The sequence below is a fragment of the Tenrec ecaudatus genome, assembly GCF_050624435.1.
Source record: "Tenrec ecaudatus isolate mTenEca1 chromosome 1 unlocalized genomic scaffold, mTenEca1.hap1 SUPER_1_unloc_15, whole genome shotgun sequence".
NCBI classification, from domain to species: domain Eukaryota; kingdom Metazoa; phylum Chordata; class Mammalia; order Afrosoricida; family Tenrecidae; genus Tenrec; species Tenrec ecaudatus.
The window spans coordinates 1,350,444-1,375,900 of NW_027457555.1; the positions used below are offsets into that span (position 1 = coordinate 1,350,444).

Sequence of the window (25,457 nt, forward strand, 5' to 3'; positions counted from 1 at the left end):
CAGGACCAGAGCAGCTGCTGAGCTGTGGCAAGCCCATAGTCACAGCTTCAGTTCACAGTGCAGATGGCCCTCTGTGAGGTGCTGGCAGCTCCTGCCCCATCTGGGGTACCAGGGCATACACCCAAGGCTAGGAAGAGTGCTGCTGGGGCCAACCAGGCCCTCCGAGGTCCCAGAACACTGGGGGATGGATCTCTGAGGCTGAGGCATGGCGTCACTCGGGGCGGGCTGTCAGCGCTGCCTCCTCTTCCGCAGGGCCTCGCGCAGGGCAGCCGGCAGCCGCTCCTGGTTGTTGCAGATGTTGTAGTGGGCCAGGCCCAGAAGCTTGTCCAAGTCCTCTTGGCTATAGGTCACTTTCGAGTAGTGATAGGGGGAGTCAGACGGAGACAGGTCCACCCGGCCGGCCTCCTGCTCCTCGGGTGTCCTAGGGACCCCTGTGCAGAGAGCACATCGTGGGCATGGAGGGGCAGGGTGCTGGGGTGGAGGGCGGGTCTGCTGGGTCGGGGAGGCTGGGACACCAGGAAGGGGGAGGCGGCAAGCTGGCTCACCAGGGGCTGAGTGGTCCCGGAAGGAGTCCTTGACCAGGGGGAAGTGCAGAATGACTGGGGCCTCAGGCCGGCCAGGGTCAGAGAACTTGTGGCACTCCCGAGGCTGGCGCTCCTCACCGAGGCTGGGAGAGATGGGCGGGAACGGGATGCGCTGCTCTTGGCACATGCGGCCCACCAGTTGCAGCTGCTGCAGGGGCACAGAGGGCAGGAGAGGGCTAGCCTTGGGCTCCCTTGGTCCTGGACACTGACGTCACATAGGACCAAGCATCAGTCGGAGTGGACAGCCGTGCCGCAGCCCCTCAGAGCTCCACCAAACGGACTGTAGCCATCGCTGAGGCCAGCCATGAAGGGCACACACCTCTCACTAAATTAACACAGAAACTAAACGCTGGGGTGTCGACGGTCTGCAACCAGCTGGGGTGCAGGTGCAGCCAACCAGATTCACCATCACATCCTCCCACCATTGCGGAGAAAGCCCCCTGATGGAGCGTGAATGAAACCCCAGTTCTTTTCACAGGGAGCGCTGGTGGTGAAGCAGTTATGTGCTGGGCGAGGTTCTGCAGGGTCAGCACTGGGAAACCACCCGATGCTCCATGGAGAGAGGGCCGAGCGCCACGTTCCTGAACTTGTGCCTCCACGTTGGTAGCCACAGACTCTCCCTTAACAGCCATGCTGCCTTCAAGTGAGCACATGGCTGGTCTGATCTCCCTACAGAGGCAGACATCCTCTAGCTCTCTCTTCCTGCTGTCGCCCAGCCCCCCTCTCAGCTTCCCCCAATGCAGCTGTTAGGCTTCCTCACTTGTGAGCTCAGCGTTACTGTCGATCCCACCCACCTTGTGGCTTATGTAACTACTGAATATGCATGTCTTAAGGCTACCTGTAACTACCCCAAGATAATACAGATGCTCTCTCTTCCCCCACTTCCACGTGGTCCATCAAGAGGAGCTGAGGTGAGCATGCTATCATAAAACGTGCCTGACTCCTTTATTGTACTCTCGCTCCCCTATCTCTCCTAGCCTCTATGACTTTACTAGACCTTTACTATTTTATCGCCATACAATTGTGCCTACTGACCCATTGGTTGTTAGAGGCTGATTTCCTGTGACAAACTGCTCCGTGGGCATTTTTACTCCCGTAAGCAGTTTGATCTTGGAAACACACTAAGGGGGACCCGGTGAGTCAGCATGGACTACATGGTGGGGATCCTGGTTTGGTTGTTTTGACATGGTGTGGTGGTTAGATATTATGTCCACTTGGACCTGCGTGAAAGTGCAGGGGTGGAGTCCCACCTATCACTCAGGTGGAAGCCTGGTGATCCCTCCTTGGAAGGAAGGGGAGATGCTATGAGCTTCTTCCTCCTCGCTGGGATTCTGTCTCCAGGGACGGCCCCATGGGGCCACCAGCCTGGAGAGCCTCCGACTCGGCCGTGTTCACGCCAGCCTGGGCATTATCTGCCTGCAGCTACACAGAGGCTGAGGAAGGTTCTGACTAGCATGGTCTTGAATCACACTGGGCTGGGATGCCTTGCTGATCTAAAATGACTTCTTGATCTAAAGCTCTTTCTTTCTACACAGATGAGTGTTGCTGCTTTTGTTTCTCTGGACAACTCAGCCCATAGCATGTGGGTCCCTGTCTCGTAGGGTTGGGAGGAAGCCAGCAAGGCACACACTGTGAAGCCGCCCTAGCATCCTCGGGTGCCACTCATCAGCTCCCCCACCTGAAAGACACCATTTAAGTTGTAGTCCAGCGACAGGATGAGGTCCACGTCCCGGGTGGGATTCAGGAGGGGCGGGCAGCTGGTGTTGACAAAGTAGCCCACGTCCAGCAGGCACAGGCGGGGCTCCCCAGGGGTCAGCTGGTTAGGGAGTCCATCCAGTTTGGTGTCTGGAGAGGTGGGCGCGGTGGGAGGGCAGCCTTGAGCACGGGTGCTGAGGACACCACGCTTGCTCCCCTGGTCAGTGGCAGTCACTGGCTGCTCCTGGAAAAAGACTCCGCCCTCAGGCCCCACCCACCTGGCCCAGCCCTGAAGCAACCTCCAGCCCCAGTTGAAGGAGAAGGCAGGAAACTCTACTTCCCACATCCCGTGGGGCCACACATGGAAGGCCTGGGGCCAAGGGGTGAGGTGAGGGGCCTGGAGCCAAGGCCCACAGCTCTGTGAAGACATCAAGGGGCTGGGCCCCGGTGGGAGAAGCTACCTTTCCAGGAGGAGAAGTGAGGGTGCTGGAAATAGTCTTTGTGGAACTGGAGACCACGCAGAAAGTTGTGGGTGGCCTGGGCAAGCGGGCGCCACGTCAGGAGGCCAGAGAACAACTCCCCGATCCTCCCAGCCAGGCTGGGTGGCACTTCCATCTTCAGCACTGGGACCTGCTCCTTGTCTGCACAGCCAGGGAGTGGGGCGTGGGTGCTAGCCCAGTCTGAGGGCAGTGACACCGGAGAGGGAAAGAGCTGAGACCAGTGCCCCCACCACCACACACACACAGAGCTGGGAGTCACATGCTCACCCCCAGCACCAGCCCCGGAGCCTGGGCACCTACCCAAGCTGGTCAGGGTCTGAGCCCAGCGATCCCAGAACGGACTGGGCTCCGAGGACCTGTATAAGCTGTCTTGGAGGCTGGCTGCATATAGGTTGGTCCAGATACCTGGGAGCGCAGACACAAGGGGACGAGAGCACCCATTCCTGTCACAGCCTGACCCTTCCCTGCTGCCCGCCTCAGTGATGGGGCTCCCCCAGAAACATCCTCCCCTCCCCCATTCTCTCTCCAAGACCCCCTCACCTTCCAGGAAGCAGATGCGGGACTCAGGCATCCCCTTCATCAGCCGCCCCATGAAGAATTCGGAGCCGAAGAGTTCGGAGGGGATGAAGGCACCTTACTTGGAGAAACCGAGCTCGTAGGGGGAGAAATCACACCACTCTGCGGTGGGAAGGGACCGCTGTTGGCCACCACCCTCCTGCCCACCCAAACCCACGCAGGGCAGCCACAAAGGACGGGGCGACTCCCCTCCAGTCCAAGTGACTCTGGGGTCATGGGTGTCTGGATTCACTCGGGTCCCGGACCAGAGTGTAAGGAGAAGGGGATGAAAAACTGCCTCCCCCCACCATCCCAACCACCCCTTCCCCGACCCCTGGCCGCCCGGGGCCTCAACCAGCTGCCTCAAAATGCCTCCAAATTCAAAGGTGGACAGGCCGTGCCCCTTAGTGTTGAGGGCATAGTACATGGGGAGAGGTTTCTGGCCGTGCCTCAGAGCCTGTCGCTGCTCCGAGAGCTTGTGGACATCAGGCTGTAGGGAGATACCTCCGTGTAAACCCATTGCTGCCTGGTCTCTGGAGATCTCCCCTCGCCCTGCTACCCAGCAGGGCTGCCTCCAGGTCCAGGCCCGTCCCCGTGGACCGCCCTTCTGTACCCCATCATGTCGCATGGCCTCATTGATGAGGGCCCAGAGGTTGGTGAAGCAGGCCGGGTGTCCCAGGCGAGCGCGGTCCTCCAGCTCCTGGTAGTACCATTGCAGCTGGCTGGGAGCCAACACTCCCAGCTTGTTCTTGGTCACCTGCGTCTTCAGCAGTACGGTGGCGCCCCCCCAGGTCCTTCTGCGACCACTCTGGATCCTTGTAGAGGTTTTCTAAGGTCCTAGGCAAAGCCAGAGGTCGGGGGCAGACAGGTTCCTCTATGCGTCCCCCGAGACCTCACACCCCTTCGGACCTTCTCTCCCAGGGCAGCAGCCCGCAGGTGCCTTCCAGCTCCATGGAGACAGCCGAAGCCCATGGGGCACCTTGGGCATATCGCACCTGCCTCCTCGCAGACCTTCCAATCTAGTCATGGAGGCCAAGGGGGCACTGGAGAAGCCTTACCACAGGCACCCCTGCCTCTGCCCACTCACCCCCAGATCCCACACTCAGCCTGCTCACCAAGTGGAGCCCGAGGCCCCTGTGATGTAGAAGACGCAGTCCAAGAGGCCCAGCTCCCTGAGGCCGGTCAGCTGCCCATACAGGGAAGTCATTGCCCGGACCCCTCCACCAGTAGCCATGATTGCCACCACTGGGACCTGGAAGGGCAGAGTACAGCTGGGTTCAAGGGAGGCCCTACGGGGACTTCCAGTTGGTGGAGGGGAGGTCAGGGTGCGCCGGGCAGTAAAAACCACAGGAGGAGAACACAGCAAGTCAAGTGGCCTCTCAGTCCCCTGCCCCTGGCCCCACCACCAAGTTAGCATAGGTCAGAGTCTGGTGGGGACCCATGGAGCGGGTCTGAGTCAGAGCAGCTGAGGAGAGTCATGTCAGGATAACATCCTTCAGCAGGGTGGGTCCTTTCGGGTTTTGAAAACTCCAGGGAGCGTACAGGCCACAGGCCTTATCTCCCCATCCCCAGCCTGGGGAGTACGGCGGTCACTTCTTAAAAGACACAGGCTCACCTCAAAACCCCCAAATCAGCGTCCCTCTCCCCTTGCAAGGAGCTCATTTCTTTAGGAGCCAGCCCAACCAGCAGAGAGGCCTGGCCAGATGTCCACCGAGTTGTCTGAGAGGCCCAGTCTTAAAATCAGCTCCAGGCCAAGGGCCAACGCCCAGAGAAGGGTAGCTACCCCTGGTGGTGCCCGTGGTTCTGACACTGCTCAGCCGCATCGGGCCCAAGATAACATCAAGAATGCTTCGGGAAGTACAAGGGGGGTAGGTGGGCAGACGAGAGGCAAACACAAGTCCGCCTTACAACCAACCCTGGACGGGCAATGGAAGTGTGGAGGCCCACTCAGCTCAACACTCGGCCTGAGACCCCCACACTCCTGCCCAGCCTGACAGACCTCGTCCTCCTGCAGGTCTCCCTCCAGCTGCAGGGCCTGCTGCAGGGCCTTGGCCACAACCTGCTTCCTCCTGCTCAGGAAGGCCTGCTCCTCAGCACACAGCTCGAAGCCCAGGCGCACGGCCAGCTCCCCTGGTCTGGGGGTGGGGTGGGGGGATGGAAGGACAGTGAGACAGTGCTCATCCTCGTCAGAAAAGAGGACACTGGGCCCATCTCCCTGCAAGATCCACGTCCATCTCTTCTCTCCCTTCAGCCTGCGTGCTGAAGCTTGGAGAGTGAGGGGGGGATGGTGGGCCCAGAGCCACACCAACACGCCCGGCATGACAGCAAGGCCAGCCGGCAGATGAGGGTGTCCCTGTGGCCAAAGGTGGCCCTGAGTCTCAGCTTATCCCTCCCCTGCAACGCTGGACCAGGGTTACACTGGGGAGGGGGCACGGGGGCTGAGAAGGAACAAAGGACTTTAATTTGGGGCTGCTTATGCTCCTAGACACAGAGGGCCATCAAAAGTTCTTGAAGGCCCAGCAACGTTGCTTCCACCCAAAATGTTGCTTCCTTCTGGTCTTTGTGCTCCTCAAACCAGGCGTGTTACTCTCCTCAGCCCCCACCTCTCTCCCACCCAGTGAGGCCACACGCAGACTACAAGGCTGAGGAAGGACCCTCTCTGCTCTGAGCACCTTCCCAAGACTGGGAGCTCCCTGCTGCAGCCACCCGCTTGCTTCCGGTCCTCCAGGCCACCCAGCTGCAAGTAGCGCCCTCCCTCCCCCGGCTGCTCTCCCCCCGCCCAGCCTCTCACCTGTCTTCTTTTCTCAGCTCCACCTTCATCAGAGGCTCCTGCAAACCAGCAAAATACCACTCAGAAAGGCTGGCACCTCCACCCCAACTTCGGCCCTGGGATGCCCCAGTCATCTCCACAGGGATGTACCCCCACAGCCCAGCCCAGGGGCTTGGCCCAAAAGAAAAGGGAGAGAAGGAGTCACCCCCTGCCCCCACCCCCGCACTGGCCTGAGGCCCTGTCCCACACCCACATCAAGGTCTCTTCCTCTGAGTGAAGAGTACCTGGGACGTAGGGAAGACCAGCCTCACGAGCTGGTCTGATGGCAGGGCCTTGAGTGGCACCTTCAGTTGCTCCTGGGGGGCGTTCTGCAAGGGGACCAAAACTGTACACTTACCCGAGTCTCAGAGCAGGGGTACCACCCGGCCCTGTGGGCCTGAATTCCAGGGGGTCAGTGGGGGGGCACCCTACCTGCAGGTGGATACTCAGCTCCTGCTCCCAGCAGGTGGGGAAGTGGAAACGGAAGGAGTCGCTGCCTACGGTGGCCTCCTGAGATCCCTCGTAGGACCCGGGGACCACAAGCTGAACTTTTCCCTTTAACTCTGGTGAAAGGAACCGAGGTAGGGTTGGGAGGGGGTTCCCTGTCCGTGAGGTGTCTCCCGCCCCTGTGGCTGGCAGAGGCTGGGAGGAGTTACCCCCAGCCCAGCCCCCTCGGAGCAGGGTCATGGGAAAAGACCAGGTCTTGGTAAGCCCGGGCAGTTTCACCCCCAGCCCCTAGCCTTCGGAGGCTAAAGGTGGTTGGCAGCTTCTTCCAGGATGGGCAGCTGAGGAAGGGGGAAGACATAGGCTGAGGGCCAGGGCTGTCCTGGTGACCTGGGAGACTCACCCTTCTGGTCCCCGGCCTCCTTCAGCCGCACATGCAAGCGGGAAAGCTCATGGGCCTGTGTTGGGAAGAGAAGATTCATATGCCGCCCCTCCCACGCAAGGATACCTCACCACTACCCTTTCCCCTGCAGCCCGCTGTTCCTGCTCCTCAGTCCCATGTCCTCTGGAAATCATAGCCCCTCCCACTTTGCTCTTTCCTGGTCCAGACAGACTTGCAGCCAGGAGGGCAGGTGAGCAGATGGCCTGAGGGAGGGTGTGTCACTCACCACTACAATCCCAAAGCACTACTATGATCCCAAATCATTACTGTGATCCCAAATCACTACTATGATCACAAAGCACTACTATAATCCCAAAGCACTACTATGATCCCAAATCACTACTATGATCCCAAATCACTACTATGATCCCAAATCACTACTATGATCACACAGCACTACTATGATCCCGAATCACTACTATGATCCCGAATTAGTACCATGATCCTAAGTCACCATTACCATCCCAAATCACCACTATGATCCCGAATCACTACTATGATCCTGAATCAATCACTACAATGATCTGACTCACCACTAGGACACCGTTGCTGGTGAGCTGCTCCGCACAGTCTGTCCTGGGAAAAGCCATGAGCGGGGGTCAGGTTCTTGCCCCCAAGGAAGCCTAGGCAGTCCTTCCAACCACAGAGGGTCCCCGGGGAAGGACACCAGCCCTGAGCGCACGAGGCTCTCTCCTTCCAGAAGGGACAGATTTGACCCAGAGCCCCTCTCCCTACCTCGCAACCCCCAACTCCCCTGACCTCCGCAACCCCCAACTCACACACTCCGCAGGCGGAATTCAACGTCAAACCGCTCCCCACCCTGAAAAAGCAAGTTATAAAGGTAAGACGTGTGCATGTATGTGGGCATGCATGTGAGTGGTTGTGTGCACATGTGAGTGTGTGTGCATGTGTATCCACATGGCTGTACATGTGTGAGTGTGACAGTGGTTGAGTGCGTGTGCTTGCGTGTGAGTGTACCTGTGTATGTGTGTGAGGCTGCGTGTGGGTTGGAATGTGAGTGTGAGTGTGTGTGTCAGTGTGGGTATGTGCAGTTTCCAACCCAGATGCCAGCCAGGGGTGCCAATGCGGGGAGGGCTGCTGTCCATAATGTGGCCCCGAGGAGGGGGCAGCTCCTCGGGAAGCAGGTCCTGGTTGACAAGGGCCTCAGGCACCAGGGAAACCTGACCTCATGGTCTGTAAACAAGTTCTTTGAAGAGGGGCATTTAAGCAGCATCCCGTTGGTGGTACCGAGGGTGGCCGCCCATGTGGAGTCTTGCCTGTGGGCTCAGCAAGAAGCTCTGGCGCCGGAACTCCCCAGGCAGCAGAGTGCCCACGTCAAACAGCACTGACAGCATGGCTTCGTCGCTGGTCAGCAGGTCCTGGTCAAAGACTTTCATCTCCACCATATTCTGGAAGGGGACTAGCGGGACAGGGCCATGGGGTGGGGGGTGTGGTGGGGGTGGCACTGGGGGTACGCAGGGCTGGGCTGAGGCAGGCCCACCTTGATCTGGCTGTGCACCCGGAAGTGGAAGCTCTGGTTCCAGACAGGGTTTCTGCAGTTGTTGACCGTGCGCGTCTGGAGCCGGTGGTTGCAGGCCGTGGGCAGCCACAGGGTCACACAGAAGTCAGGGTGGGTCACTTGGAGGAGAAGAAATGAGGGCCAATTCTCCCCCAAGCCACGCAGAGTTCACCACCAGAGGGATCCCTGGGGACGCACCAAGCCCCACCCTCCATCACCAGCCCTTGCCCGTCACTCTTTGCAGGCCCTCCTCCCAGGACCTCGCAGGCCCAGCCCTCCTGCCACCTCCCACCGTCCCTGCCCTGCTCCAATTGCAACCTCAGTTCCCTTCTCTCTCAGTCAACTCACCCACGTCCCTGGCAGGCAGGCTGTGGGCCTGCAGCATACGAATGGTGAGCAGGCAGGTCCCGGGCAACTTGGCCTGCAGAGCAGTGGGGAGGGGACAAGCTTGCTGTGGGATGACATGACCAAAGGCCGCAGGCGATGGAAGGGAGTTTGGGGCACCTGTGAGGGCTCACCCTGCACCAACAGGGCCAAGGCCACCCAGAACCCCGAGTCTAGAAGAGACAGGGCACGTCCATAGGAACTTACACAATGCCCATGACAGGTCTGTCCCAAGAGCTATCCATACATTAACTCAGCCAACCACTACGCTGCCTCACGAGGAGGCGGAGGCATGGAGAGGTGACCCAGCAACTGGCCGGAGACCCAGAGGCAGGATTGCTGTGCTCTCCGCTTCCCTCTCCTGGAACCAGCAGGCTCTCATCTTGCCACCTGTCTGCCCCAGCCCATGCCCTCGCTTACAAAGCTCTGGGTGGGCACACAGAAGGGCATGGAGGGAGCGGCCTGCTAGGACTAAGCTCCTGCTTGCTCACTCGCTCCTCCCTGTGCATCCCACCCCTGGTCAGGGGGCAGTTCTGGAAGCCACCTCTGTGCGGGGCAGGTGGGAGGTTACCAGGCCAGGCAGCCCATGGGCGCCAAGCCCTGCGCCCTCCAGGTTCTCCGAGGGCAGAGAAACAAAGGACCCCAGGACTCCATCCCAAACCACCCCGGGCTCTGGGCTGAAGCCCTGCCAGGTGCGCTGGGGCCAGGGAGCGTGTGTCAGCACACCCTTTCACTGGCCTCCCAGCTGCGGTTAGAAGTCCCAGCTGCATGCGCCCAGGGGTTCCTGGCAGAGGAAGAACCCGGGAAAGTCACCCATCTCATCAGTCTCAGAACCCGACACCCCAGGCAACTGACTCAGAGGGAGCAGGTGAGCAGCCAGGAGCCTCTCCCTGCCTAGAAGCTCTGTGGATCCGCAGCCCAGCCATGCCCCTACCCAAAGTTGGCAAACACACCCCCTACACTTGAAGACCTCCGCGGCCACAGCCCTCCAGAGAAAGCATTAGCCAGGACTCAGGTGGGGGGCAAGGGTCAGAGTGGGCTCCAGTGCCACGCCAGTCTTACCAGAGCCATGAGGCCGGGGGTCCCAGGCGGGGAGAGCAAAGGCAGCAGTAGCCACTGGGCCGAGGACTGTGGGGTTTTAAGCCAAAATCCAAGTATGTCCCAACTGGCCTCCCTTGCCCCTCCCACCTGCATCTTCCGCTCCGCCCAAGCCCCACACCCTGCCCAAGAAATGAGGCACCTCAGCCTATACTGGGGCTACTGACACCCTCCCATGGGCTCAAGGTTCCCCCCCCCCTGCTGGGTTCCTGGAAAACCCACTGCCCCCAGCAGTCACCACCTGGGCCTGCCCAGCCGGGTCCTGCTTCCAGGACAGCTCACCAACCACCTGTGTGAGCAGGAAAGGAAGGCATGGCTTGGAGGGGCCACAGGTCTGGGCAGCCGCCAGAGGTAGGGCAAGGGCAGAGTCCCCACCAACAAGGCTTGTAGCAACATCCAGGTACCAGTAGGACAGGAATGCCCAATCTCCATTGAAGCAGACCCGGAGGAGGGGTGTATCCGGAGCCTATCATCACAGCAGGGGAGTGGCTGTTACTAAAAACAGCTCTTCAAAGCCAGGGCCTGGGCCACCTGGGTCCCCAGAGATGGCCAGGACTGGAGCTCCAGGTGGGCACCCAGGGGAAGGGGGCTCATCTCCCCTTTTGTGGGGGCAGCATGAGAAAGCCAGTTCCTTCTGCAGAGGAGCAGCCCAGGGGTGGGGGTGGGGCAGGTTCTGTCCCCTGGTCCCTGTGCTGGTTAGGAGACACAGGCTCGTCCCCAGGCAACCAACCCCATCGCAAAGTAAACCAGAGTCCCAGTCAATGAGCCCTGGCAGAGAGTTAAAACAGGGTTGGCCTGCCGGCCAGACCGGAGTACAAGCTGTGGTCCCTGGACAGACAGGGAGCTAGCTCCTCTCTCTGACGTTTCCATCTGAACCCTCCCCGCCCTCCTGGAGACACAGAAAGCCACAAGGAGCAGGTACCACATGGAGCCTCCCCGGCTTTATTGAGCATGTCCTTCGAGCAAGCGAGCGGGCCCTTACAGAAACCCTCTCCAGGCCCCAGGGCAGCCAGAAAGGTAGGGACCATCATTATATCCACTTCACAGCTTTACAGAGGAGGGAGGACGCTGCAGCTGGCCTCCACCCACGGGGCTGCTTCACCTGCGTGGCAGCTTTCTGGTAACCCTGACCTAGACACCTGCCTGGCACTTCCTGGTCCTCCTCCTATCACCCACGATAGTCTCCAGGGTCGGTCCCAACCCAAACGGAGTTCTGGGTCAGACAGATTGCAGGGTGTCTCTGTGGGGGGCCATCTGGGGAGGAGCCAGAATGCCCCCTGAGCTGTGGGGGGGCACGTTCCCTGGGGGCGCCACTAGTCCAGGCCTGAGGCCTTGGTGAGGGTGTCGAGCAGTTGGAAGTAACTATACTTGAGGTCATACTCCATGTCGTACCAGAAGTTCACTGTGGGAAGAGCAAGCACAGGAGTGGGTGGCCCTGCTCTGACCCAGAGCCTCCCCAGCCCACCCGCTGGCCGAGACCAGCAGCTCCTCACCAGCAATGCAGCCCTGGGACTGCTGCACGTGGTGGAACCACAAGGCCGGCAGGTAGAGCATCTCGCCGGCCTGCATGGTGCAGCGGAGGGCCTGGACCCCACGGTACTGTGGGTACTGGGACAGATCTGGTGTCAAGGGATCCAGTGGAAGCCAGGGCACCTGGGGACGGAGCAGGACCGGGGAACTCGGCCTTTGGCCTTGCCAACGGTAAGGGCCAAAGTTTCCCCTCAACTCCGCCCTGGGAAGCCAGCCCCAGATGTTGGGACCTTACGGAGGAAGGGGCCACCTTCCCAGGACTTTTGGGGCCCACTTGCTCCTCAGAGATGGATGAGCTCGCCCCTCCCTGAGGCCCAGGGCCAAGATGGACACCTTCTCCATGGCCTCTTCATCCACCACCTCAAAGGTGCCCGCCTCAGTGAGTCGGTAGGTTGCTGGGGTGTACAGCTCTGATGCCAGAGAAAAAGAGGGAGCTCAGCAAAGAGTGCTCCCAGCCCCTCAGACCTCCTCCCAGCCTCTCCGGTTGGCTGCCTGGCCCCAGGGACACAGGCAGGGAAGCCTCGCTACCCTTCCTCTGGTTTGGGGCCCATGCGTAAGGCAGGTCCCAGCCCTACCATAGGGGATGAAGGGTCGGTCGCTGGGCGGATGTAACGGGAATGTTTCTCTCCAGAGAGGACACAGTAGAGGTTTTCGTAGTGGTCCTTGTGCACTGCCAACACAAAGAAGGTCCTGGGCAGATTTGGCGGAGCAGGGCACATGAGAGGCAGAACCTGCCCACCCAGAGCCTTGCGCCTCAAGACAACCAGGGGTGTAAAAACGAGAAAGTCCTGCGAATAAAGATTTCAACCTTCCATCCAAAGTGTCCCCTGATGTCTCCTTTACGCCCAGTACTAGTTCAACATAGCCAGTAAAGGATCTCCATCCCTCTGCCATGAGCATGGTGTTCTTTTAAACTCCATCCGGGCTCAGACTGAAAACAGCCTCTTCAAAGAACAGCCAGGATCCTGGAGGACAATGAATTTATAAGGGGGGAGGGGTAATCCCATTATTTTCTACACAGTTTCTGAAGCCCCCTCATTTCCCTCAGGGAGAAGAACTCGGGAAGGGAGGGTGAGAACGTTTGAACCAACTAGAGGGACTGAATCAATGTCACTGAGCTGTCAGCGTAGAAGCTTGGTGTGTGCTTTTGCTCTGTGTATTCTCAACGACATAGTCAAACCAGACTCCAGGAGATGCCCAGGGAGGAATGGGGTGGAGGGCATTCCAGATCCCAGCCACCAGGGACTTGGCACTCACCACTCGCCCCATGCGGGTCATCTCTCCAAAGAGGTAAATATCCAAGCATAGGGTTCTCCCAAGTTCACCTCCGGGGCCAACGTGCCCTCTGAGAGATGTCTAGTGCGCCCCCACACCAAAGTCATCCCACCCACCACGCTGCAACGCCGCTCCTCCTCTGTTCGCAGAATTGTAGACCGACCCTCCAGGCCAGCCTCCCACCCTTGGCCCCATCCTGGCTCCTCCCTGTCCCTGCATCCCAGAGACACCTACAGGACATCACTGCGGCCGCCTCCCCCAGCCAGAAGTTCACCGCGTCTGGCATCTTCCCTGCAGGACAGAGGAGGAGAGTTAGGAGCGGTTGTCCCCTGGAGGTTGGGTCTGGGATAACACCCAACAGGATGTGGGCAGGGGTGCTGCGTGCGAGCGAGGGGCATCCCAGGGAAAAGTGGCGAAGAGGCCATGGTTTGGAGGGCTTGGGGAGTGGGCCCAGCCCCCCACAGGCAAAAGTTAGAGCACTAATCCTTTGCAGTCGGTCAACAGTCAAGACTTCCAGGGCGGCAGGGCCTGACCCTGGCCATGGGGTGGTGGGTGTGGGCCAAGACAATCAATGTCACTGAGCTGTCAGTGTAGAAGCTTGGTGTGTGCTTCTGCTGTGTTTTCTCAACGACTGCCCTCTGTCCCAGTCGCCCCCTCTCACCCAGAGCCTCGGAGGCCCAGGGCACGTGGGGCTCCAAGTCGGGCAGCAGCTGGGGCAGCTCGGTAAGCAGGTTAGAGCACTGCTTCTGCACGTAGAGCACGCCAGGGTGCCGGGCCCTGCCCTCCAGGATGTCCAACACACCTCACAGGGGCAGCAGGCGCTCGGCTGGCATCACGAAGTGGTCTCCGCGCACGGAATCAGCATAGCCATCTGGGGTCACCGCTATGCTCACCTCCGTGGCGCCCACCGTGGCCCTAGGGGAAGGGACTCTAAGAGCATGCCCACATGCCACAAGACAGCTCGCCCATCACCCTAGCCCAGCCCAGGGCTGCACCCACCTCAGATAGGGGAGTGACCACTTCTGCAGGGCATTGCGCACGATGCAGGGCCTGCTGGGGCACACCCAGTCCCGGTAGAAGTGCAGTGGCATCGGGGCCTCATCCAGGTAGGGCACGGTTGGAGGCACGCCAAGCTCTTAAGTGGTGTGGGAGGTAGATGTTGACATAAACAGCACCCAGCCACTTACGGATGAGATGCCCACTCTGGGCAGGCCACAGGGTATCACTGGGCAGTGCTCACTGGGGAGGGACCAAGAGACTCTGGACCACCAGAAATAGAAGGGGATTTTCAAGGAGGAGGCTGCCGCATGCCTACTCCAGGAGGGGCCACACAGCTCAAGAGGAGGTGAGCAACATACTCTGGTGTCAACTTGTGGAGGGGTGGAGTCTAAGCTGTCATTCAGGTTGCAGCTTGATGACCTCATTTGGAGGTGCCCACGGAAATCAATAGCTCCCTTCCTGTGAGACATTCCTGCTGACAATACACACAGAGCTACACTAGAGCCCTGGAGCCGCAGGGCTCACTTGGAGACCCCTGCTAGCGCTGGGATGCCTCCACCACCACTGGGTCCACAAGGCTTTCCACCCACTGGCCTGTGATCTTCCTGCATCAGCATCATTGCTTGTGTTTCGTGAGTAGGAAGAGGGATTTATAGACTGGTATCGGACATATGGGCTAATATCAGACTTAAGGACTTGATCTGGACTGGGCTGGGATGTTTTCTTAATGTACATTTTTTCTTTGATATAAAGTTCTCTTTTAAAACACATATAAGTGTCTATGAATTTGTTTCTCTGGTCAACTGGGGCTAACACAGCAGGACTCCTGCTTGGCCCAAACCCCAGTCCTTCCTGGGGCCAGACCCTTGGTTAGCTTCCCTAGCTGCGGTGGCGGACCTCTAGCGAAGTATAGAAAAGCAGCCTCAGGCACCACGCAGGGAGCTGCCCGTGGCTGGGGGCAGCAAGATGAAGGAAGAATGCCTTCCAACTGCGAATATTCACTGAATATTTTGGAATGTGCTCAGCACTTGGCTTGGCCAGTGTGAATGGGTCCTTTCAAGATGCTGACAGCCTCATCGGGGAGACATGCCTATAACCTGAACGCCCTGGGTCTTCCATGATGGTACCATGCTGTGTGCTGCCTGGGTGGCTTTCTCTTGCTGCCCTTCATAAACATCACTGACTCCCTGTTGTGCTCCTGGCTGGCTCCTCGTCTCACCGAGTCTACCTACAAACACTCCCAACCTCCCTCGCCCTCACCTTCTCCCTCTCCCATGCCACCTCCTTTGGGGCCATCCACTCACAAGTCACCCCAAGAGCCTTCCTTCCCCCAGCTGGCTATCCTTCTTCTTTAGGAACTTGTGAACCACACCACCCACCGCCCACCCCCTCCTGGCCCCAGCCCACAACCATTTCTAGTAAACAAACAACAGTTGCCCTCGAGTCGATTCTGGTTCCTGGTGACCCGTGATGTCAGAGTGGACCTTTACTCCACAGTTTGTGGCCCTGACTTTTCTGAAAAGGATTGCATTTCGTTGGGAGTCCTTTAGGAGTAGGCAAAGTGCACCGACCTTCCCATTAGTAAGACAAATGCTTAACCATGGACACCACCCCGGGGCTCTGAAAAACTCCTCGTTCCCTTCCTGCGTGCATGTCCACTTGACCACCTGCACCGTCAAGCACACTATCTACGGGCCCTGGTGGTGGCACGGTGCTTAAGCACGTGGCTGCTAACCAGGAGGGGGTTGATCTCAGTCCACCCGGTGCCTCTCGGGGGAGAGACGTGGTGGCCAATCTGTTTCCTCAGACACAATACGGGGCAGTCCTACGAATCCAGTGACAGGTTTGCAAACAGGTTTATATACTATCTACTAAATTGATTTCCACTGGATAGCTGTCTCTGTCCCCGGCTAGAATGTGATCTCCATGAGGGTGGGGGTGTGGGTTACACCTTCCCAGGATGGAGCACAGTGCCCAGCATGCCCATGATCCCCAGTACACACTGGCTTAATGACTGGATGAAAGGCTTACAATATCTCCTGCCACAGTGAACTAACTGGTTCCCCTGGCTTAACTCCCCTCCTTCCAAAAGCATTTATCACCCCAGCTCCAGACATCTTCTTGAAAGGCAGTCTCATGTTGTCACTCTGAGCAAACCTCCTTTGATGACTTACCACTTGGAGAATAAAGTCTGCCTGGCCTTGGTAACGGGGCCCAACCCATTCTTCTCCTCTGATGAGCCTCTGCCTGGAGCCGGCCCCTTACCACACACCCTCCCTGCTCCCTGGCCCTGCAGCTCCCTCCATTCTTTCCCTTGGGTAGAGCGGAAAGTCCCCCCTGTGCTTCAAGGCCACTGACCTACCCCTGAACCACAAGGTCGCGCGCCTCCGGTGAAGTCATCCGATTAGTCTCACGGTCAGTGGGAAAGTGGGGAGGTCTTTAGCTAGATCCGAAATTGGAGCTGAATAGGAAGGTCCCAGGGGACCTGGGAAGGTGGAAAGGGAAGAGCTGATTGGTACTTGAAAGTCACTGGCAAAGAGGCAAGAAGGATCCTGCCTAGTAGATACAGGAACGCGGAGGGGTGACACGTGGCCAAGCTGTGCCAGCCCACTGTAACAGGCACCGCGGAAGATGACTCAGTAACCCCCTGAGATTCTCACAGAAATTCTTAACAGAGGTGCTAACTGCTATTTTTAGCCCCTTTATGTTTTCTACTCTTCTTCCATTTTGATTTTCTTGCATTTGAATAGATTTCTTTTGGGGTACGGTCACTCTTCTATCCCAGGGCTTTGAAACGAGAGAATTTCAAAGGAGATCTAGACAATTCCTTTGACCCCATAATTCCACTGCTAGGAATTTAACCAACCAAAATACACATGGGAAAAACGCTTCCCTCTCCCGAGCGCACCAACCTCTCTCCGACTCAGGGTGTTTGCCTTCCGTGAACTGCCCCTGCATGTGTCTGCACACTCCCTCCCTCCCCGCCCTTGAGTCTGTGCCCAAGAGCCACCTCCTCATTGAGGCCCGCTCTACTCAACCTATTGAACCTCCATCCCGGAGCCCCTCATTCCACTAAACTGATTTCCCCACATTTATCTTCTAACCTACTGTCTCTTCATTTAGTGTGCCTACGGCTAACTGTAAGGAACCCCGGTAGCTGCTAACAGCAAGGTCAGTGGTTCAAACCCATCGGCCACTCCTCAGGAGAAAATAGACGCTGTCTGCTCCCTTAAAGAATTTCAGCCTCACTAACCCACCCAAGGGGAGCGGGTATTGTTTTTATCTCCACAGGGAAAGAGGGACCAGACTTCAACCCAATGCTCCAAGATGTGAATGCAGCATGCCAGCATGCAGTAGGGAACCAGTGGAGAGGTTTGGGGGGCCGGTCCCAATCACAACTACTAAATGGACACCTGCCCCTCCCCCCAGAAGAATTTATTTCAAAGGGCGGCATTGAATCTGAAGCTCCGGGAGAGGGACATATCTGATCGGAGCACACGGGATCAGAGGAAGGCGAACGAGGAGAGTGGAGCACATCCTGGACCACCAGGCCATGGGGATGATATTTCCAATTAGAACAGCCAGTTCACCGAGAGGACCACATGGCCAGCCAAACTAGGAGACATGGTGCCCCTCACTGACTCATAGCCCTACAGGGGACAACAATGGAGACACAGTGTGGGAATTGCACACAATATGATCCTGCCACACTGAGGCAAAACACTAAAGGGGTGCAACAGAAAGGGATTGGAGTGGCGAGGTCCCCAGGGAATGCTGAAGGTGGACTTTGGAGCCAGCATGGTGCCCCAACAGACTGGACTGGAAAACACTCCTAAAGGCCAACAAACAATCCTTGAACTAACTACAAGCTTTTTTTTTCTTATTGTGTTTTGTTTTGGTTTTTGTCATTGGTTTGTTGTTGTTTTGCTGTATATTGTTTCTTGGTTTTGCTCTGTCTTGTTTTTGTGCATGTTATTACCTCCTAAGGTCTGTCTAAATGAGATAAGCTGGATGACCAATCTGGAGGAGAAAACAATGGAACCAACAGTTCCGAGGGGACATGGGAGAGGGGGAAGTGGGGGGAAAGGTAGTGGTGTTAACAAACCCAGGGACAAAGGAACAAGTGACCCAAATCGGTGGTGAGGAGGGTGTGGGAGGCTTCGTAGGGCATGATCAAGGGTAATGTAACTAAGAGGAATTGCTGAAACCCTGGTGGGGACTGAGCACTATAGAGGGAAAGGAGGAAAGTCAAAAAAGGAAATAGAGGAAAGAGCTGGGAGTCAAAGGGCATTTATAAAGTTCTTGATAAAGACATGTACATAGGCAAATATGTTTATATATGAGGATGGGGAAATAGATCTGTTAGGTAGCTTAGCCTAGGTAATTGGGAAGTCCATTTACGCATGCCCAGGAGAACCAGCAAAGGACAAAGCTGGATTTTCCCGCCAGTTGGTGGAGATGGGCGTTACACATGGAGCAGCCCACCTGGGCCAGGTTACTACAATTCAGCCAATGGGATCGACCTGGGGTCGTTCACCACGCCTCCCCCAGGAACCCTTAGGATGGCAGGAACCGAGAGGGAGAGGGTCTGGTCATCTCCGTGGGAGGGGAGAGATCCTTGCGTGTCCTGGAGCAGTCTCTGCCAGGCCGCATGGTCAAAGGAATCCTATGGGTGCCCCGTAAAACCTGATGCTTCTTTGAACTTTCATTAAATTCACTTGGATCACGAGCCCGGCTTCAGCATAAAATCTTTCTCGCGCGGAGCCAAGGACCAAGGCTGAAATCTAGTCCCGGAGAGAGAGACCTTACAGATCTATGTGCATATATTTATAGGTTTAGTATTAAGGTAGCAGAAGGACTTTGGACCTCCACTCAAGTACTCCCTCAATGCAAGAATACTTTCTTCTTTTAAATTGACACTCTATGAGGCTCACCTTCCTGATACAACTGCTGAAGACAAAGCGGGTAAATAAGCAAATGTGGTGAAGAAAGCTGATGGTGCCCGGCTATCAAAAGATAATAGCATCTGAGGTCTTAAAGGCTTGAAGGTAAACGAGCGGCCATCTAACTCAGAAGCAACAAAGCCCACATGGAAGAAGCACACCAGCTTGTGTGATCAAGAGGTGCTGACCATCACTTATCAGGCATCAAAGAACAAAAATTCATATCATTGTGTGCTCACCTCCCTGATTTGATCGCTGAAGACAAATGGGTGCATAAGCAAATGTCGTGAAGAAAGCTGATGGTGCCCGGCTATAGAGTCGGGGTCTTAAAGGTTTGAAGGTAAACAAGCAGCCATCTAGTTCAGAAGCAAAAAAAGCCCACATGGACAAAGCACACCAGCCTGTGCGATCACGAGGTGTTGAAGGGATCAGGTATCAGGCATCATCAGAACAAAAAATTATATCATAGTGAATGAGGGGTGGAGTGCAGAGTGGAGACCCAAAGTCCATTTGTGGGCCACTGGACAACACCCCCTTACAGAAGGGTCTCGGGGAGGAGACAAGCCAGTCAGGGTGCGATGTAGCAATGATGAAAAATACAACTTTCCTTAAGTTCCTAAATGCTTCCTCCTCCCCCACTATCATGATCCCAATTCTACCTTGCAAGTCTGCCTAGACCAGAGGATGTACACTGGTACAGATGGGAACTGGAAACACAGGGAATCAAGGGCAGATGATCCCTTCAGGACCAGTGGTGTGAGTGGTGATGCTGGGAGGGTAGAGGGAGGATGGGTTGGAAACGGGGAACCAATTACAAGGATCTACATGTGACCTCCTCTCTGGGGGACGGACAACAGAGGGGTGGGTGAAGGGAGATATCGGACAGGGAAAGATATGGCAAGATAATAATTTATAAATTATCAAGGGTTCATGAGGGAGGGGGGAACAGGGAGGGAGGGAAAAAATGAGGACCTGATGCTAGGGGCTTAGGTGGAGAGCAAATGTTTTGAGAACGATGAGGGCAATGAATGTACGGATGTGCTTTACATAATTGATGTGTATATGGATTGTGATGGGAGTTGTATGAGTCCCTAATAAAAAGATTCTTTAAAAATATGTTGTGCTTCCATACACCAGCAGCAAACAATCGGAAAAGGAAAGAAAGAGAACAATTCCATTTCTAATACCATCTAAACAACTAAAGGACTGAGGAATATTTTTTTTAATAAATCGTTTTATTGGGGCTCATACAACTCTTATCAGAATCCATACATACATCAATTGAGTAAAGCACCCTTATACATTTGTTGTCCTCATCATTCTCAAAATTCGTTTTACACTTGGGTTCCTGGAATCAGCTTTTTCCTTTTTTTCCCTTCCTCTCCCTCTCCGCTCCCCCTCCCCCTCCCCCATGAACCCTTAATAGTTTATAAATTATTATTTTATCTTATCTTACACTGCCCCGCGTCTCCCCTCACCCACCGTCGCATTGCCCATTTCCCAGAAAGGAGGTTACATGTAGATGGGACTGAGGAATAATTTAATGAGGGAGACAAATACTAAAAATACTTCTGAGGGAATTTAAAGAAGACATAAATAAATTAGAAGGCTTAATATTGTTAAGATGACAATATGACCAAAGTGATCTGCAATCCCTATAAAAATTCCAACAGCTTTTATGTTCCTTTTAGGGGAACGGAAAGTCAATTCTCAAATTCACATGACTGCAAAGGGCCTCAAATAGTAAAAATGATCTTGAAAAAAAGAAGAACAAAATAGGAGGTTTCAAAATAAAATAAAAAATAAATTTTTAAAAATAGGAAGTTTCATGCTTTCCAATTTAAAATGTACTGTAACGTTGTTAGGCAGACTAGCGCAGGGATGGGATGTCCCTTAAGCCATGCCCAGAGAGCCAGGCAAGGGAACAAAGAGCGGCACACTGCACATGCTCAGAGGCTCAGGTTTCCCACCAGTGGGATTGGGTGGGTGCTAAACCTTTATCGGCCCACCTGAGCCAGGTGAATTCAGTTCAGCCAATGGGGTCCATCTGGGGTCGTCCACCATGCCTCCCCCTGGAATCCATGAAAAGGGAGGGGTGGGGGAGGGGGAGGGGGAGAAGGGAGTGAGAGAGTGAGAGAGAGAGAGAGAGAGAGAGAGAGAGAGAGAGAGAGAGAGAGAGAGAGAGAGAGAGAGATCGAGATCTAACAGAGAGCAGAGAGTCGCAGGGAAGGAGAGATCTTTGCGTGACGCTGAGCAGCTTCAGCCAGGCTGCATGGTCGGGAGGAGTCCTATGGGTGCTGTGTAAAACCTGAAACTTCTTCTACCTCTCATCAAACTCACTTGGATCACGAACCAGGCTCCGGCGTGAATTCTTTCTAACGAGGTACAACTCGATCTCCCGAGAGATCTAACAAAGCCACAATCATCAATAGAGTGTGGTATTCCTAAGAGGGCAGTCCAAGGAGTAGAAATGAGAATCAAGAAATACACCCGTACACCTATGGTAACTTGTGATTTGACAATTATGTGAATGGGGGAAGACCCACTTATTCAATACACAGTGCTATGACCACTGAGTCGCCACATGCAAAGAAATGAAGGCAAATGGACCGATACCTTACATCATGTATGTGGAATTATAAAGAGACTTCTCCCCAGATTTGTCTCCCAAAAGACATGTCAAACACTAGAGCCTATTTGCCAGCATATCGTGGGAGGCCAGATGCTTGGAGACATCCTCCCTGAAGGCAGTCATTGGCCAGACAACTGTCTGCTCCCAGGGCAGGTAGATGTCCCCCCCTCCCTGCTGTTAAGGACAATGGGCTAGTTCTCCCTAAATGCTTGTGACCATTAGCTTGGTTCCCATAAGAAGAGTTTACACCCTACTGATAATGGTTTCTATGGAGACCCAGAAAACAAGTCAAACCAGCTCAGTGACATTCAAAGTTAGGCTGCCATCCTGAATCTAGGATCTGCCCTTGTCACATGTGTGCCCCCAATCCCTCCTCTTCCTATTGTGTATATCCCTATATTGTCCCCCTCTCATTGCTGTATACCCTATAGTGCAACCCCTTCCTGTGGTGTATGTCTTTACCTGTAATTACTGGTCTTGCACATCCCCCAAAGATATATAGGCCTGGGTTATGTGTCTTTGTAGTCAGAACTCCAGAGTCTCGGAGCACTCTGCTGATTTTCTTTAGATGCCTTTCCTCCCACATACCCAACAACCCGTTCCCCTATTTTAGCATTGAAAGTCCCTCCACCCAGGCCAACTGGTTTGATCATGTATTCGATTTGCATGCAGCCCCTCCCCTCTCCTGAGGGGTAGCCTCAGTGAAGGCACTGACAGGCTCAGAATCTTGGTTTCCTGACCTGTGCGTGTGCTGGAAAGTTTACATGGGATGATAAATAATAACACGGATCGCAATGAACAATTATAAGCACTTACTATGGGCCAGACGTTGTTCCTCAGTGCTTCTAGCAGGCACACAAATGCCATGTCCTTGGGGCCTACAAGAACTCAGATTCCACTTCAGCAGATCTGAAGCAAGCTGTGAGAAATGGAGTTTCTACAACAGTGAGGACCAGGATTCTAAGAAGGATTGAGGCATTCAAATGACCGTGATGGCAAAGACCATGTATTGAGTATACTGTGGGTGGCCAAAAGAATGAGCAAATCAGTCCTGGAGGAAATCGAACCAGGACATTCTTCGAAGAATGTTCCTAGAAGATAGAATGGCAAAATTTTGTCATGCTGATTTTGGACATGTCGTTAGGAAGGAACAATTGCGAGACGAGACATCATGTTTGGTAAAATAGTGGATCTGGGGAAACTCTTCATGACACGGACTGGCACAATAACCGCAACAATGACCTCAAACCTGCCAATGGGCAGGAAGTTTGCATAGGATCTAGCAGTAATTTGTCCTATCCGGCATAAGGTCACAAGGAATCAAATTTGCTTTGCTGGCGACTAACAACAACAAGGTCTTTCTATCATTCAATCTCAACCTCGAACACACAACCTAAGAACTATTTTTCACTTCCCTTGTACACACAGCAGAACAAAGGGGGTTCAATGATTTTTCCAAGGTTATAGAGCTAGAAGGACATAGAGCCAACACTGGACAATGGAGCGATTTGACACCAGAGACATTAATCTTAAGCAGGACCTTTGTCTCCCACAAAGATCATAGGCATATCCATAACGGACTTGGCACAAGCTCTTCCACATGGCAACCTTTCAGCAGATAGTTGATATCTTAGTGCCATCCAGTTGACACCAAATCAGCGACTGTATAGGGCAGGGTAGAACTGTCTATGTGGGTTTCTGACACTAAATATTTACAGCCATAGAAATCCTCATCTTTCTCCCACAAAAGTCCCTATGATTGTTAGTAATTTGTTTAGAAGTCACTTTAATGGTGACCAAATCCTTCTTTTTTTGGGATTCAACATTATACCCCACTGCTTCTAATAGCTCCTCTACCCAAACCAAAACAGGCATGAGAGAGTTGATTCTGACTCATGGTGCCTTATGTGTGGATTCCATAGGACTTTCAAGACTATAGGCTTTAAGCAGGTTTCCAGGCCTTTCCTCCATGGTGCCCCTGTGTGGGTTACAACTGCCAATGATTTGTTGAATAGTTGAGTGTGGAACTCCTTGCCCTCCTCCAGGAACTCCAATACCCTTGAAGCTCTCTATTCACAAAGGACTGTCCTTCCAACCTAGGCTCAGAGTGCTTGTCTTCTCACTCTCGTTTTCCTTTTCATCAAGTTGTTTGGGACTCCCCAGGAGTTGGGTCCCAGGGACATATTTATATGTAATTATGTCCCTGTCATCTACAACATGATCATGATAAATGGAGAAATTACTGAAGTGATCAGTGCTACCTTCTTGCTACGATCCACAATAAATGATCACACGAGCCCCAGTCAAGAACCCAAAGGACGTATTGCATTGGGTAAATCTGCTCTATGAGACCTCTTCCTTATTAAAATTTTTTTGCAGCTGGGAAAGAGAAAGGGGAGATGGGCTCGTCTCCCAAGTTGGCATCCCTGCCAGGGCACCCCTACTCAAATCTGGCCAACTTCACTCCCGAATAGAGTTCCCTGCTACTCCTTTAGAACTGCCCCGTGGAAGGACCAATGGTCTAAAGATTCAGAATGGAGAAGACAAGTGCCAAAAGCCATAGCCTAGCCCTTCACAGCCAGATTGTGACCCCACAAGGGCCCCCACAAACAGACACTTTCTAGGGATCTAAAGTTGTTGGGGCTTAAGGGGAGGGGAGTGAGGCTCTAGCAAGCTAGGATCCCATTCCAGGCTGTGGGCACATATCCCGAGCCCTTGATGGGGAGGCCTCACGTACCCAGTGGGTCCAATGGAGTTCTGGGTATATGGGCCTGTGGGAGGGAAGCCACCTTGGGGGCTGGACCAACCCATAGCATCCCAAGTTGGATGGGGTGCAGGGGCCTGGGCAGGATCCCTCCTCCTTTCCATCCCTCATGACCAACCAGACTAACAAAGTCTTGGGCAGGGAGGGGGCCTGGAGCAGGACCAGGGTTGGGACACGGGGCCTGGAGTGAGGTCTCAGGTGGGTGGGCCAGGCAGGGCAGGAGTTCTAGTGCCTGGGCAGGCACCAGGTGGGCTGCAGACCCACATCAGGGGTCATGGTGGCAAGGCCCGGGTGGGCAGGAGTCTGGGAGAGGGCGGGGAGGCCGCAGGAACCACACCTGGTCTGTGAAGCCCTAGGCCTTGCCCATCAGGTCATTTTGGCCCATGGAGGTGGTGCGGCTCTGAGGCTGGCTCACTCAGCACTCAGAGCTTGGCCTGCTCAGGTCCTGAGCCCTTGGCCTCCACAGGAAGTGCTGGCTGGCCTCTTGCCTTGTCCTCAATAGTGGCTCCAGCTGCTGCCAAATAGGCCAAGGCTTAAAGGGGCCATGGGCTTCCACCTGTGCGCCCCGCCTCTTCATCCTTAAAGGGGCCACGATTTGCAGCCAGAGACCTCTTTCAAAATTGTTCTCCAAAGTGTTTAAGAGCAAGGATGTTACCTTGAAGCTTAAGGTGTACTTGACTAAAGCCATCTGAGTCATATATTCAATGGCCTTGTATGCACGTGAAAGTTGGACATTGAAAAGGAAGATCAAAGAAGAATCAATGCATTTATATTGGGATGCTGGTGAATAATATTGGAAGTACTATGAACTGCCAAAAGAACAAACAAATGTGGGTTAGAAGTACAGCCAGAATAGTCCTTAGAAGCAAGAATGGTGAGACTTCCCCTCACATACCTTAGACATACTGTTAGTGAGAGATCAGTCCCTGGAGGAGAAAGGACATCCTGCTAGGTGAAGAGGGATAAGCGAAAATGAGGAAGACCTTCAGTAAATGGATTGACACAGTGGCTGCAACAAGGGGCTGAACCATAACAACTATTGAGAGGATGGTGCAGGACTGGGTGGTGTTTCGTTCTATTGTCCATAGGGTGGCTAGGAGTTGGAATTGACTCAATGGCATCTAACAACAGAAACAAAATCTACACCCACTACTAACAGGACAGGAAGTTTTCCAACCCCTCGCATCTCTCAACCCCAGGAACAGAGATGCCACCTTCCTTCTAGCTGTATAACCAGTATCTAGAACAGAGCTCAACGACGAAGTGCCTAACAAACCTGAAGTA

At 54.8% G+C, this 25,457-nt stretch overlaps 2 pseudogenes; both read right to left on the reverse strand.

Moving 5' to 3' along the window:
• Positions 1 to 228: 228 nt before the first annotated feature.
• Positions 229 to 10,003, reverse strand: LOC142435787 (cytosolic phospholipase A2 beta-like; annotated as a pseudogene).
• A 1,340-nt stretch (positions 10,004 to 11,343) lies between these two features.
• LOC142435794 (bifunctional peptidase and (3S)-lysyl hydroxylase JMJD7-like) overlaps positions 11,344 to 25,457 on the reverse strand; it is a 67,290-nt pseudogene continuing 53,176 nt past the window's right edge.